The following is a 14,871-nucleotide window of genomic DNA, read 5'->3' on the forward strand; positions in this document are numbered from 1 at the left end:
ATAAGTGGCTGTCTTTTTCTTAGCTCAAATGAAGTAACTTCTGTTTAATGATTACCTGACTCAAAATCAGCCTCTTTTTTCCCCCATTTCAAGAAGGTGATTAGTGTTCAGAGTCATTTTAAAATAATCAACTCTAAACATTTTCTTAAAATTTTTGCTTCTCCTAGGTAGTTTCTCATTAAACAGACTTTTATCCTGTTTGTTAGTCATGTTAGACTAGATTATTCCGTGTCTGAAAACCACTGCCAAAATCTTAGTAGCTTAACAAAGCTTTATTTCTTGGACACCCAGATTTTCTCTCAGTTCATCAAGGGCTTGTCTGCATTTTTATCACCACTTCTAGGGTGAGATGGTAGGGCCATGGTTCCCCATCTTTGGAATAACAGGTCATCATGACTAGAGAAGGAAAACATGGTGAACTGAGCAATACATCTTAAAAGTTGCTGCAAAGTTATGCACATCTTTCCTACAAAGGTGAAACATAGCTACACAGTGCTAATTGGTACAGAGTTTCTTTTTATGGTGATAACAGTGTTCTAAACTTAGTGGTGATGATTTCATAACTCTGAATGTACTAAGATCTACTGAAATGTACAATTTAAAATGGTGCCCCAGGTAGGCTTCCACAATTCCAGACTCCAGGCCATTCCTGTGGCTAAAGGTCCACGTCTGCCCAGTAGACCCCAGAAGCAGGCTGGCTCCTGAGGACCCAGGCATCAGGCCAGCCCCAGCGAGGACCCCACTAGATTATCCACCATAAACCTCTGGACTTGCAGACTGGTGAAGGGCTTTCTCTGCTAAAGCCAGTCTATTAAGCTTGGAAGAGGTGCCTACTTTTTTAAATGTGCAAATACCAACGCAAACTACAAGCATCATGAATAATCAGAGAAATATGTTGCCACCAGAATAAGACCATAAAGAAATGGCCATCTGAAAACTGCCTGGGAAAGAATTCAAAATGATTATCTAAAGTCCAGTGAGCTACAAGAGGACACAGACAACTAACCAAAATAAGGAAATTTACATGAAGAAAATGAGAAGTTTAACAAAGAGAGAGAAAAGATACTTAAACTCTAGAACTCAAATGCACAGTAACTGAACTGACAAATTCAATAAAGAACTTCAGCAGCATACTTGATCAAACAAAATAAGAAATCAACAAGCTCAAAGACAGCTGTTAATATTACCTTGTTAGAGGAAACAAAAAGTAAAGAAAGCCTATGGGCCTTTGAGACACCATGAAGTAAACAAACCTGTGCATTATGGGACCTCTAGAAGAAGCAAAGAAAGAAAAAAGGAAGAAAGCTTACCAAAAAAACATAAAGACAGAAAATTTCCCAAATCTGGAGATGGAAATGAACATGCATGTCTATGAATCCCAAGGAACCCCACATAGAAGAAGTATAAAGAAATTTTCACTGACACATCAAGTTCTCAAATTTTTAAAGCAGCAACAGAAAAGTCACTTATTACATGCACAAGAACCTTTATAAAAATATCAGCAGTTACTTTGCAGACCAGGAGAGTGAAATGATACATTTGGCCAAAGAAACTCAACCAAGAAACGATATCCACCAAGGCTGTCTGTCCTTCAGAAATGTAGGAGAGATAAAAACTTGCCAAGAAAACAAGCTGTGAGAATTTGACACGCTAGACATGCCTCACAAGAAATTCTAATGCGAGTTCTTCAAGTTGAAATAAAAGATGCTAACTTATAACATGAAAACATATGAAAGTATAAAACTTACTATAAAGGTGAGAATATAGTCAAATTCGGAATACTGTAATGGTGATTTGTAAATTGCTTTTTAACTCTAATATGAAAGATAAAAGACAAAAATATGTGTTAAACTAGCTACAATAATGTGTTAATGGATACACATTGTGTAAGGACAAATTGTGATATTAATAACAAAACATGGGGAGAAAAGAAATTAAAGGATAAAGTTTTTGTATGTGATCAGCTTAACATAGACTGATAGAATTATAACATGTTTTAAGTAAGCATCATGGTAACCACAAGGAAAAAGCCTAATAGGTACACAAAATATAAGGAGAAAGGAATCAAAGCATACCGCCACAAGACATTGTTATATTGCAGAATAAGAAAGAGAAAAGGAACTACAAAACAGTGAAAACAGTGTACAAAATTGAGTTAGTACATCTTACTATCAGTAATTACTTTGAATGCATTAAATTCTCCAATCAAAAGACAGAGTGGCTGAATGGATTAAGGAACAACAAGCTGTAACTATATGGTGACTAGAGGAGACTTCAGATAAAGGATACACATAGACTAAAAGTGAAAGGATAGAAAAAGGTATTCCATATCAATGGTAGTCAAAAGAGAGCATGGTGACTACACTTACATCCCACAAAATAGACTTTAAGTGCAAAGCTTTCACAAAACACAAGGTTATTATATGATGATAAAGGGATCAGTTCATCAGGAAGATAGTGCGATGATGAATATATATACACCTAACATTGGAGCACCTAAATATATAAATAAAGCAAAGTAACAGAATTGATGGAAGAAATAGCAATACAGTAACAGAGACTTTAATACCCTACTTCCACTAATGGATAGATCATCCAGCCAGAAAATCAACATGGAAACAGCAGACTTGAACGGCACTATAGACCTATTGGACCTAACAGACATATACAGAACATTCCTATTCATTCGTAGCAGAATACACATTTCTTTCAACTGTGTACAGGACAGTCTTCAGGATAGGTCATGTTAAGCCACAAAACCTTAATGAATTTAGGAGGATATTAAAAGTATATCAAGTATCTTTTTTGACTCAAGTGGTATGCAACTAGAAATCTAAATGGGGAAAACTGGAAAATTCGCAAGTATGTAGAAATTAAAAACATATTCCTGAACAACCAACCAACAGGTCAAAAAAGAACTCAATACTGAAATGTAAAAATATCTTGAGACAAACAACAGGGAAACACAAAATAACCAGACCTTAGAAGAGCAAAAGCAGTTCTAAAGGAATAAGTTATAGCATTTTTTTAAAGAAATAACCTGACTCTGCATCTGAAGGACTTGAAAAAGAACTAAGTACAAAGCAGGGAAAAAAAAAAAAAAAGAGAGATAAATGACAGCAGAAATAAGCAACATAGAGACTAGAAAAATAGTAAATGTCAATGAAATGAAGAGTGAGTTTTTAGGAAAGATAAACAAAATTTGTAAGTCCTTAGTGTGACTAAGAAAAAAGAGAAAAAACTCAACATTATAAATGCAAGAATAAGTTACCACTGATACCAACAAAATACAAAGGCACATGAGAGACTACTGTGAACAATTATATGCCAACAAAGTGGATAATCTAGAAGATGGATAAATTCCTGAGAATAGACAAACTACCAATATTGAATCATGAAGAAACAGAAAATCTGAACAGAGCAATATAACAAGTAAGGGGATTGAATCAGTAGTCAAAAAAACCCTTCCAGAAAAGAAAAGACCAAAACCTGATGGTGCCATTGGGGAATTCTACCAAACATTTAATGAGAATTAACACCAATCCTTCTCAAACTCTTCCAAAAAAAATTGAAGAGGAAGAAACATTTCCATACTCACTGTACATACTTGCTGTACAGGCTACTGTTACCCTGACATCAAAGCCAGACAAGGATTCTACAAGGAAAGAAAATTTTAGGCCAGTATTCCTGATGAACATAGATGCAAGTATTCACAACAAAATACTAGCAAATTGAGTCCAATATATAAGAATTATACACCATAAACAAATGCAAGGTATCCCTGATGTGCAAGAGTGTCTCAATATGCACAAATTAATAACTGTGATACACCACATAAATAGAATTGAAGGATAAAGTTATATGATCATCTAAATCCAGAAAAAACATGGGACATAAATATTTTTTCATGATAACATCACTCAACAAACTAGGTACAGAAAGAATTTTCCTCAACATATACTTCAAAGGCCACATATGGCAAGCTCAAAACTAACATCATACTCAGTGGTGAAAATCTGAAAATGTTTCCTGTAAGAACAAGAAGAAGACAGTGGTGCTCACCCACACCACTACTATTCAGTACAGTACCATTATTTCTCCATATCTGCAGGTTCTGCATCTGTGGATTTAACCAATCATAGATGAAAAATATTCAAACAAAATAACATGCAATGAAAAATACAAAAAAACTCAACTAACATTAACATTGTATTAGGTAGTATAGGTAACCTAAAAATTAAAGTTTACAGGAGGATATGCATAGATTTTGCAAATACATGCAGGATACAAGCTCAATGTACAAAAATCAGTATCATTTCTATACACTAACCATCTGAAAAAGAAATCAAGGAAATCTCATTTACAGTAGTGCAAAAAAATACTTTGGAGGTGAAAGTTCTGTATACTGATATCTATAAAACATTAAGGAAAGAAATTGAAGAATATGTAAATGAAAAATATCCCATGTTCATGGATTGGAAGAATGAATATTATTTAAAAGTTCATACTACACAAAGTGATCTACAGATTTAGTACAATCAAAATTTCAACAGCATTTTTCTTACAGAAATAGAAAAAGCACTTTTGAAATTTGAGTGGGACCACAAAAGAATAAATAGTCAAATCAGTCTTGAGCCAAAAAACATAGCTAGGATTAGTGAGGCCAAGATGGCCGACTAGAAGCATCAGTAATTGAAGGCTCCCATGAAAAGAACCAAAACTACATGTGAATCCTGCATTAACAACTGAGGTATCCAGGTTCTGTCATCAGAACTGACTAGGTGGCTGGCATGACCCACAGAGAGGAAGGAAGAGCTGTGTGGTAGAGTGGCCCACCTGAGAGCCAGATGGGCAAGGGGGCCCTCATCCCCAGCCAAGGGAAGCAGTGAACGAGCATGCTACCAAGCCTGGGGAATCATCCTTTTTCCATGAAACTGTGCAACCCATCGATTGGAAGATCCCACTCATGAGCCAACACCACTGGGGCCTTGGACTCCAACCACAGAGCCACTCAGATTCTCAACAGCCACTCAGCTAGAATCAGCCTGAGCCTGTAGAGTTCCGGAGGTGAGGGGCAGCTATCACAACTGCAGTGGCTGCCTGCTGTCTAAGCTGGCTGAGCTCCTTGGGGAGGGGTGGCAGCCAACACTGTGGCTGCCGGCTACCTAACACATTAAGCTCCCTGAAGGTGAAGGGCAGCAGCCATCACTATAACTCCAAGCCGTGCTTTTCCCCTGCTGGAGCCAGGGAGGCTGGATGGCTAGACCCAAGAGGTATCCTCACAGCCCAGAACACCAGCTGTGACAGACTGCAGCCAGATTGCCTCTTTAGGCCAGATCCTGATACATCCCACCTCCCTGGGCAGTATCTCCCTGCAGGAACTCCAATGACTCAACCCAGGGCTGAGGGGCAGAATTCTGACCTCTCTGGCCCTGAGCCCCTAGAGGGAGGGGTGGCTGTAATCTCTGTGGACCAACAGACTTAGTCTTTCTTCCTACTAGCTTTGAGGAATTCAGGCAGCCCAGATGAGTGGGTTTTCCCTCAGTGCAACACACATCCTCCACTAAGGAACAGCCAAATCACTTTGTTAAATGGGTCCTGCTCCCTGTGCCACCCAACTGGGTGAGACCACCCCAACAGGGGTTGCCAGACACCCTATACAGGATCATTCCTACTGGCACTGCCATCAGGTCAGTGACACTCAAGGTCAGAGATCCAGAAGAAGGAACAAGCACCCATATTTGCTGTTCACCAGCCTCTGTAATCTCCAGGCATGGAAGCAAAGCAGATGACTAAGGCCTGAAGTGAACCTCCAGCAAACCACAGCAGGCCCACAGAAAAGTAACCTATTAAAAGGAAAAAAAAAAAAAAAAACCAGCAACAACAACAGCATCAACAGAAGTCCCCACAAAAACCTCATCCAAGAGTCAGCAGCCTCAAAGATTGAATCTAGGCACTCATGAAGATGAGAAAGAATCAATGAAAAAACGCTGAAAACCCAAAAGGCCAGAGTGCCTGTTCTCCAAATAATCACAACACCTCTCCAGCCAGGGCACAGAACTGGATGGAGAGTGAGATGGGTGAATTGACAGAAGTAGACTTCAAAAGGTAGGCAATAACAAACTTTGCTGAGGAAAAGGCTTATGTTCTAATCCAATGCAAAGAAGCTAAGAACCTCAATAAAATGTTACAGGAGGTACTAACTGGAATAACCAGTTTAGAGAGGAACATAAATGACCTGACAGAGCTGAAAAACAGCACAAGAACTTTGTGAAGCACACACAGATACTGATAGCCAAATTGATCAAGCGGAAGAAACAATATTAGAGATTGAAAACATCTTGCTGAAAAAAGGAGACAGACAATATTAGAGGAAAAAGAATGAAAAGGAATGAACAAAACCTCTGAGAAATATGGGACTATGTAAAAAGACTGAACCTACCACTGATTGGAGTACTCAAAAGAGATGGGGAGAATGGAACCAAGTTGGAAAACACACTTGAGGATATTATCCAGGAGAACTTCCCCAACCTGGCAAGACAGGCCAATATTAAAATTCAGGAAATACAGAAAACTCCACTGAAATACTCCATGAGAAGATCAACCCCAATATGGAAAACCATTTGCCTCTAAATCTACACCACCACAAATAATGCTGCAACACAGGGTACCACGTTCATAGGCTGCACAGAGAAGAGGGGCCCTCACCTAGCCCAGGAAACCATCTTTTCCTTTTGGCCTCTGGGCCTGTGATGGGAGGGGCTGTCATGAAGACTTCTGAGATGCCCTGAAGACATTTTCCCTATTGTCTTGAGAATTAACATTCAGTTTCTAATTACTTAGGCAAATTTCTGCAGCCAGCTTGAATTTTGCCTCAGAAAATGGGATTTTCTTTACTATCACATTGCCAAGCTGCAAATTTCCCTAGTTTTTATGCTCTGTTTCCCTATTAAACTGAATGTGTTTGACAGCACCCAAGTCATCTATTGAATGCTTTGCTGTTTAGAAGTTTCTTTCAGCCGGACACGGTGACTGAAGCCTGTGATCCCAGCACTTTGGGAGGCCGAGGCGGGTAGATCATGAGGTCAAGAGATCAAGACCATCCTGGTCAACAAGGTGAAACCCCGTTTCTACTAAAAATACAAAAAAAATCAGCTGGGCATGGTGGTGCGCGCCTGTAGTCCCAGCTACTCGGGAGGCTGAGGCAGGAGAATTGCTTGAACCCAGGAGGTGGAGGTTGCACTGAGCTGAGATTGCACCATTGCACTCCAGCCTGGGTAACAAGAGCGAAACTCCATCTCAAAAAAAAAAGTTTCTTTTGCCAGATACCCTAAATTATCTTTCTCCAGTTCAAAGTTCCACACATATCCTGGGCAGGGGCAAAATGCCACCAGTCTCTTTGCTAAAACATGACAAGAATCACCTTTGCTCCAGTTCCCAACAAGTTCTTTATCTCCATCTGAGACTAACTCAGGCTGGACCTTATTGTTCATATCACTATTAGTGTTATTGGCAGAGCCATTCAGAAGTATCTAGGAAGTTCCAAACTTTCCCACATTTTTCTGTCTTCTGAGTACTACAAACTATTCCAACATCTGCCTGTTACCTAGTTCCAAAGTTGCTTCCACGTTTTCAGGTATCTTTTCAGCAGCACCTCTACTGGTACCAGTTTACTTCATTAGTCCATGTTCACACTGCTGATAAAGACATACTCAAGACTGGGCAATTTACAAAAGAAAGAGATTTACTGGACTTGCAGTTCCACATGGCTGGGAAGGCCTCACAATCATGGGAAGGCAAGGAGGAGCAAGTGGCAGCAGGCAAAAAGAGAGATTGTGCAGGGCAACTCCCATTTTAAAACCCATCATATCTTGTGAGACTGATTCAGTACCACAAGAACAGCACTGGAGAGAACTGCCCCCATAATTCAGTCATCTCCCACCAGGTCCCTCCCACAGCATGTGTGAATTATGGGAACTACATGATGAGATTTGGCAGTGGTCATAGAGCCAAACCATATCACACATGAAGGGCCTTTGCAAGTAGAACTACAAACTACTGCTCAAGCAAATAAGAGAGGACAAAAACAAATAGAAAAACATTCTATCCTCATGCATAGAAAGAATCAATATTGTGAAAATGGCCATACTGCCAAAGTAATTTATAGATTCAATGCTATTCCCATCAAACTACCATTGACATTCTTCACAAAATTAGAAAAAAGCTACCTTAAAATTCATATGGATCCAAATAAGAGCCTACCTAGCCAAGACAATCCTAAGCAAAAATAATAAAGCTGGAGGCATTACACTACCTGACTTCTAACTATACTAAAAAGCTACAATAACCAAAACAGCATGGTACTGGTACCAAAACAGATTACATAAACTAATGGAACAGAATAGAGACCTCAGAGATAAGGCCACACATCTACAACCATCTGATCTTCAACAAACCAGACAACAACCAGCAATGGGGAGGATTCCTACTTAATAAATGGTGCTGGGAAAGCTGGCTAGCAATATGCAGAAAACTGAAACTGGACTCCTTCCTTACACTTTATACAAAAATTAATTCAGGATAGATTTAAGACTTAAATGTAAAACCTGAAACCATAAAAACTTTAGAAGAATACCTAGGCAATACCATTCAGGACATAGGCATTGACTAAGATTTTATGATGAAATTGCCAAAAGCAATTACAAAAAAACTAAAATTGAAAAATAGGATCTAATTAAACTAAAGATCTTCTGCACAGCAAAAGAGACTATCAGCGTGAACAGGCAACCTACAGAATGGGAGAAAAATTTTGCAATCTTTACATCCAACAAAGGACTAATATCCAGAATGTACAAGGAACTTAAACAAATTTACAAGAAAAAAACTATAAAAAAGTGGGCATAGGATATGAACTGGCACTTCTCAAAAGAAGACATTTATGTGCCCAAGAAACATGAAAAAAAAAAAACCTCAACATCACTGGTCATTAGAGAATTGCAAATCAAAACCACAGTGAGATACCATTTTACACCAGTCAGAATGGTAATTATTAAAAAGTCAAGAAACAGCGGATGCTGGTGAGGCTGTGGAAAAATAGGAATGCTTTTACACCGTTGGTGGGAAAGGTGAATTAGTTCGACCATGTGAAAGACTGTGTGGCAATTCCTCAAGGAATTGACTCAGAAACCTCATTACTGGGTATACACCCAAAGGAATAGAAATCATTCTATTATAAAGATATATACACACATGTGTTTATTGCAGCACTGTTCACAATAGCAAAGACATGGAACCAACCCAGATGTCCATCAATGATAGTCTGATAAAGAAAGTGAGGTACATATCCACCATGGAATATAATGCAGCCATAAAAAGGAATGAGATTATGTCCTTTGCAGGGACATGAATGAAGCTGGAAGCCATCATCCTCAGAAAACTAACACAGAGAAAATCAAAAATTATATGTTCTCACTCATAAGTGGGAGTTGAACAATGAGAACACATGGACACAGGGAGGGGAATAACACACACCAAGGCCTGTCAGGTGCTGAGGGAAGGGAGGGCATCAGGACAAATAGCTAATGTATGTGGTGCTTAAAAGTTAGGGGATGGGTTGATAGGTGCAGTAAACTATCATGGCACATGTATAGCTGTGTAACAAACCTGCACATTGTGCACATGTATCCTGGAACGTAAAATGAAATAAAAAAATGAAAGAACAAAGCTGGAGGCATTGCATTACTTCAAAATACTAGAATAGAAAGAAACGTATAGACCAATTGAACAAAAGAGAGCCAAGAAATCTATGCATTTATGGTATATTTTTGACAAAGTTTGCAAGGACACACAATGAGAAAAACACACTTTCTTCCATAAATGATAAAACTGGTTATCCACATGCAAAAGAATGAAATTGAACCTATACCTCACACCATATACAAAAATCAGTTCAAAGTGGATTAAGGACTTAAATCTAGGACCTGAAACTGAAACAATTAGAAGAAAACAGGAGAAATACTTCTTAACAGTAGTCTTGGCAATTATTTTCATACATAATCTCAAAATGAACATAGGCAATGAGAGCAAAAATAGACAAAGATTTCATCAAACTAAAATGTTCTGCACAGCAATGAAAACAACATAGAATGGGTGAAAATATTTGCAAACCCTGCATCTGTTTAAGGGGTTAATATCCAAATTTTATAAGAAACTCTATTCAACGACAAGAAAACAAACATTTAAAAATGGGCAAAAGGCTTGAGTATACATTTCTCCAGAGAAGACATAGAAATGGCCAACAGATGAATGAAAAAATGTTCAACATTCCTAATCGTCAGAAAAATACGGTTTAAAACCACAATGACTTGTCGTTTCACACCTGTTAGAATGGCTATCATCAAAAAGATAGCAAGCTTTGGTGAGGATGTAAAGACAAGGGAACCCTTGTACATTGTTGGTGGAGGACACATTGGTATAGTCATTATGCAATACAGTATAAAGCCTCCTCAAAAAATTTAAAAACTATCATATGATCCAGAATTTCCTTTTTTGATTATATATCCAAACGAACAGAAATAGGTATCTTGAAGGGTATCTGCACTTCCATGTTCATTGTAGCATTATTCACAATAGCCATGTTATGGATCAACCTAAATGTCCACTAATGGAGGAATGGATAAAGAAAATGTTTTATGTATGCATACAAAGGAATATTTTTTTTCAGCCTTATATGTAAAATCAAAAAAATGTTGAACTCAGAAGCAGAGAGTAGAATAGTTGTTGCCAGGGCTTGGGAGTGAGGGGAATGGGGAGGTATAAGTTAAAGGGTACAAAGTTTCAGTCAGGATGAATAAATTCTAAAGAGCTAATGCACACCATGGTGGCCATAGTAAATAATACTTTACTGTACATTTGAAGTTTGATAAGACAGTAGATCTTATGTGTTCCTACCATACAACCCACCCAAAAGTTAATTATGTGAGGTGATGGCTATGGTAATTAGCCTGATTATAATTACTTTGCAATGTATACATTAAAGTGTCACTATGTACACTGTGAATATTTACAATTTTTATTAATCATTGTTAACTCAAAGCTGGCAAATACATACAGGAAGAATAGTTATGACAGAATTCTGTATACAACAGCAATTTATATCGGACATCAGCCATAGAAACAACTTTACAGTTCTCTCAATTACTATTTACCCTAACAGCATTACATCCAGACAATTGTTGATATTTATTTATGTCACTCCTGAATATTTTTATGAACTTTTTAAAAGTGATCTTTATGGTAGACGAATTATATCTTATCAAGCTGCTAGAGTCTAAACCACAGATTAAAAAAATAAAATAGCCACACAGCCATGTCTATTCCCAAAGACAGGTAAGTACGGACCTACCATATTCCTGGAAGGAGAAGCAGAATATTAGTTGATAGCTTTAATAGCTGTCACAGTGATGTTTTTCTTTTTCTTTTTTTTTCAAATTCTATATAGGCAATTCATTATCAAAGTTTGTTTTACTGCCTCATAAATAACCAATATATGGTATTCAGAGAAATTGCTGATTTTATTACTGAAATCTCAGAATTCTGATGCAGAGATTCAAAATACAATTTTTACATAAAAAATATGCACAGAAAATGCCCAGAGATTTTTATACATACAGTCTTTAATGGTTGTGTTTGCAGTGCCCTGTTAAGAGTAAAAATGGAGGTTCACATACTGTATACCTGAATATTTAGGAGGGTTAAATCAAGCTAAGAAATTTTTCCTACCTCAGCAAATATACCTAAGGTTCCTAGGATTCTTGGACTCCTTAGAGCCCCACACTAGTGAATGGCAACTCAGGGAGAACTTGTCTCTGTCTCAATCCAGTTATTTCCCAGGGATAAGTGACCCCAGCTTTTGTAGAGGTGGCCTTTAGAATCAGTTCTTTCAACTGTTCATCCACCCTCTGTAGACAGACCAGGAAGGAGCTGAAAGAGGTTCTCCAGGTGAAGAGGAATACATCTCAGGGCCCTCAGGTCTTACCTGGCAGGGAGTGGCATGAGAGGAGGATGCAGCTTTGTTTTCAAGAAAAGGGTCCAGAATGGGATTCCCTTTGCCTGGATTTAAGGGATTTTTTCTGTAAGCAACAAAATTTTGACCAAAAACATCTAAAATGTCTTAATGAGGTTTGGTATGCCACCTTGTGGTACTGTTCAAAGCATTATGTAGAAGGAATTGGAGATGCTGAACTATAATAAAGGAATATTCTATTTAGAATGGGAATAATTTCCTTGTTTAAAAAATTATCTTAAAATATGATTACCATTTCAAGTATAAAATGTTATTATATTACCATTAAAAAGAGTAACTCACGAGATTTATAAAAGAAAACATATTACATTTTTAAACTATGCAATTCATTTATACATTCAAAGAAGATATACATTAAATGCGTAGTACATTCCAGGTACTTTTCTGGCACTGAAATTGTATCAGTTACAGATAAAAATTCCTGTTCTCCTAGAACAGATTATTATATTCTAGTATAATAATCAAATCGTGACCAGTAATTCTTATGAATACATTTCTTCACTTACATCTAATGTGAAAATTTTACTTGTAGAATTTTGCACAGATATCTTATTGGGATCCCTATCTTAAGCTGTAAAAAGCATAAGTATTTTATTCTGCTGATTTTTTGACTGTGCAGAAAAATATAACAGAATATTTTGCTCAAATGCCTAAAAATGATTGTGTCACTTCCAGTGTTGGAGTTTCTAATCATTAAAATTAAAAACCAAAATGTGCATTTTAAAAAAGTAGTTTCAAACTTTTGTTTTATACAAAAGTTTTTATTATTGAGGGAGAAATGTTAGCTTTGTGCAATGTTAAAATTCATATTAAGCAGGCAAAGATCAGTCAAGTGCCATTAAATTAATAAATAGTTAAATTGGTAACTTAACCAGAGCTTGAGGCCCAGGCCAGATTATTCTTCTACTTCTAATTTGTCAATGTCCTCCTTACTCTTTCCCTTACTTACTCACCCCATTGATGCTGCTTCCTTTGTTTCCCCACCCACATTTTGTTTATCAGTTAAAGAATATTAAGCCCAGGGGATTTCCCTTATATGACCTCCTTATTATCTAAATTTTGAAGGGATTTGGCAGAAGCAGACAGAGGAGAGCCAATTATTTGGCATAGTTGGTAGCTGGAGGAGATCACATATCAACCTCTTCTCCCCTTCATCCCCTTTAAGCTTCTGTTAGTTCTGAGAGAAGAAGCCCCAGGAGTTGAAATGGAGAATAAGGAAAAGGCTGATGGGTAAGGAGTCTGGATTCCTTGATTTCTTAGTACCACTTTCATATAGTTGCAGAGGGAAAAATACTAAATGGAATGGTTCCCTTCCTCTAAAATTATGTTTTTTGATTGCATAGTAATATATAACCTGCAGCCTCTGGGTTTCTGGACAGCATTTTATTCTGCATTTTTTCTATTTCCATTTAGAGTTTCATCCTTATAAGTATATACATATATTACTCATTTTTCAATTTTATGTGATGAATAAACAGTAATACAATAATCATACGGATGGTTTATGTGACTTGCTCATAGCTTGAAGCAAATCAGTGGCAAATCTGCAAAGACTTTAAGAATAAAACTTAGAGTCAGGCTTCGTTAATCTGTACAGAAGATATCACAAATATGTTAAAAAATCAATAATTTTGGCCAGACACAGTGGTACATGCCTGTAATCTCGGCACTTTGGGAGGCCAAGACAGGCAGATTCCTTGAGCCCAGGAATTCAAGACCAGCCTCAGCAATGTGGTGAAACCCTATCTCTACAAAAAGACAAAAATTACCTGGGCATGGTGACATGTGAGTGTAGTCATAGCTACCTGAGCCATGATTATGCCACTGTACTCCAGCTTGGGTGACAGATTGAGACCCCATCTCAAAAAAATAAAATAAAATTACTAATTTTACCTGAGGTAGTCACTATAGGGGTAATGTTTTTTTAAAATATATAATGTGAAAAAGGTATCATATCCTGAATATGTAAAGAACTATACTCAATACACAAAAATAACTCAAGTTTAAAATGGACAAGACCCTTTATTAGATATTTCCCTCAAAAAGATACACAAATGGTCAGTAATCACAGGAAAAGATGGTCAACATTTCTAGTCATCAGGGAAATGCAAATCAAACCCACTATGAGACACCACTTCACACCTACTAGAATGGCTATCATATCCTACAAAAAAAAAAAAAGAAATATGACAAATATTGCTTAGGCTTGAAACCACCTTTGTAGAATTATAAATAATGAGAGAAATCTACATGACTTTGTTTTGCTTCTAATCTCACAGGTTAAACTGGTTTTTACTTGTTCAGAGATTGAATCTGCATTCATAAGGCAAGGTTAGAATTATGGTAGAGCTTAAACTTTGCTAAAGAATAGGCATAAACAATGATCTGCCATTGCATAGCTTGCTTTTCTATAAGTTGCTTACTGCCCCAGAGTCCTTCAACCAGAGATTGCAAGATTTATAACTTCCCCAACTACTCACATACATAACATCACTATTGTGAAACGTAAATAACTGGTCTTGGAGGTATTTATCAGATATAGCATTTTGGCAGACCAAGACACACCACCAGCTTCTGAGACTCTCCTGAGCACTGACTCAGCTGCACGAAGACAGCCCTGTCTCAGTAACCCTGTGATTCCTTCCCTAACCAACAAATTGTCTCAGTTCCTCAGCCCCCTACTTGCCAAAGCACCCTGAAAAACTCTAGCCTCTGAATTCTTGGCAGGGGCAGATTTCAGAATTATCTCACTTCCTTCCATTTGGTTGTCCCTATGATAATTAAAT

The 14,871-nt window shown here is 37.4% G+C and overlaps 1 protein-coding gene across 6 annotated transcripts in view; it reads left to right on the top strand.

Annotated features, from left to right (window-relative positions):
- GIN1 (gypsy retrotransposon integrase 1) overlaps nucleotides 1-14,871 on the top strand; it is a 59,041-nt gene that overhangs the window by 28,401 nt on the left and 15,769 nt on the right. The gene's annotated exons all lie outside the window — the stretch shown is intronic.

Source organism: Callithrix jacchus, chromosome 2, assembly GCF_049354715.1.
Source record: "Callithrix jacchus isolate 240 chromosome 2, calJac240_pri, whole genome shotgun sequence".
Taxonomy (NCBI): Eukaryota; Metazoa; Chordata; class Mammalia; order Primates; family Cebidae; genus Callithrix; species Callithrix jacchus.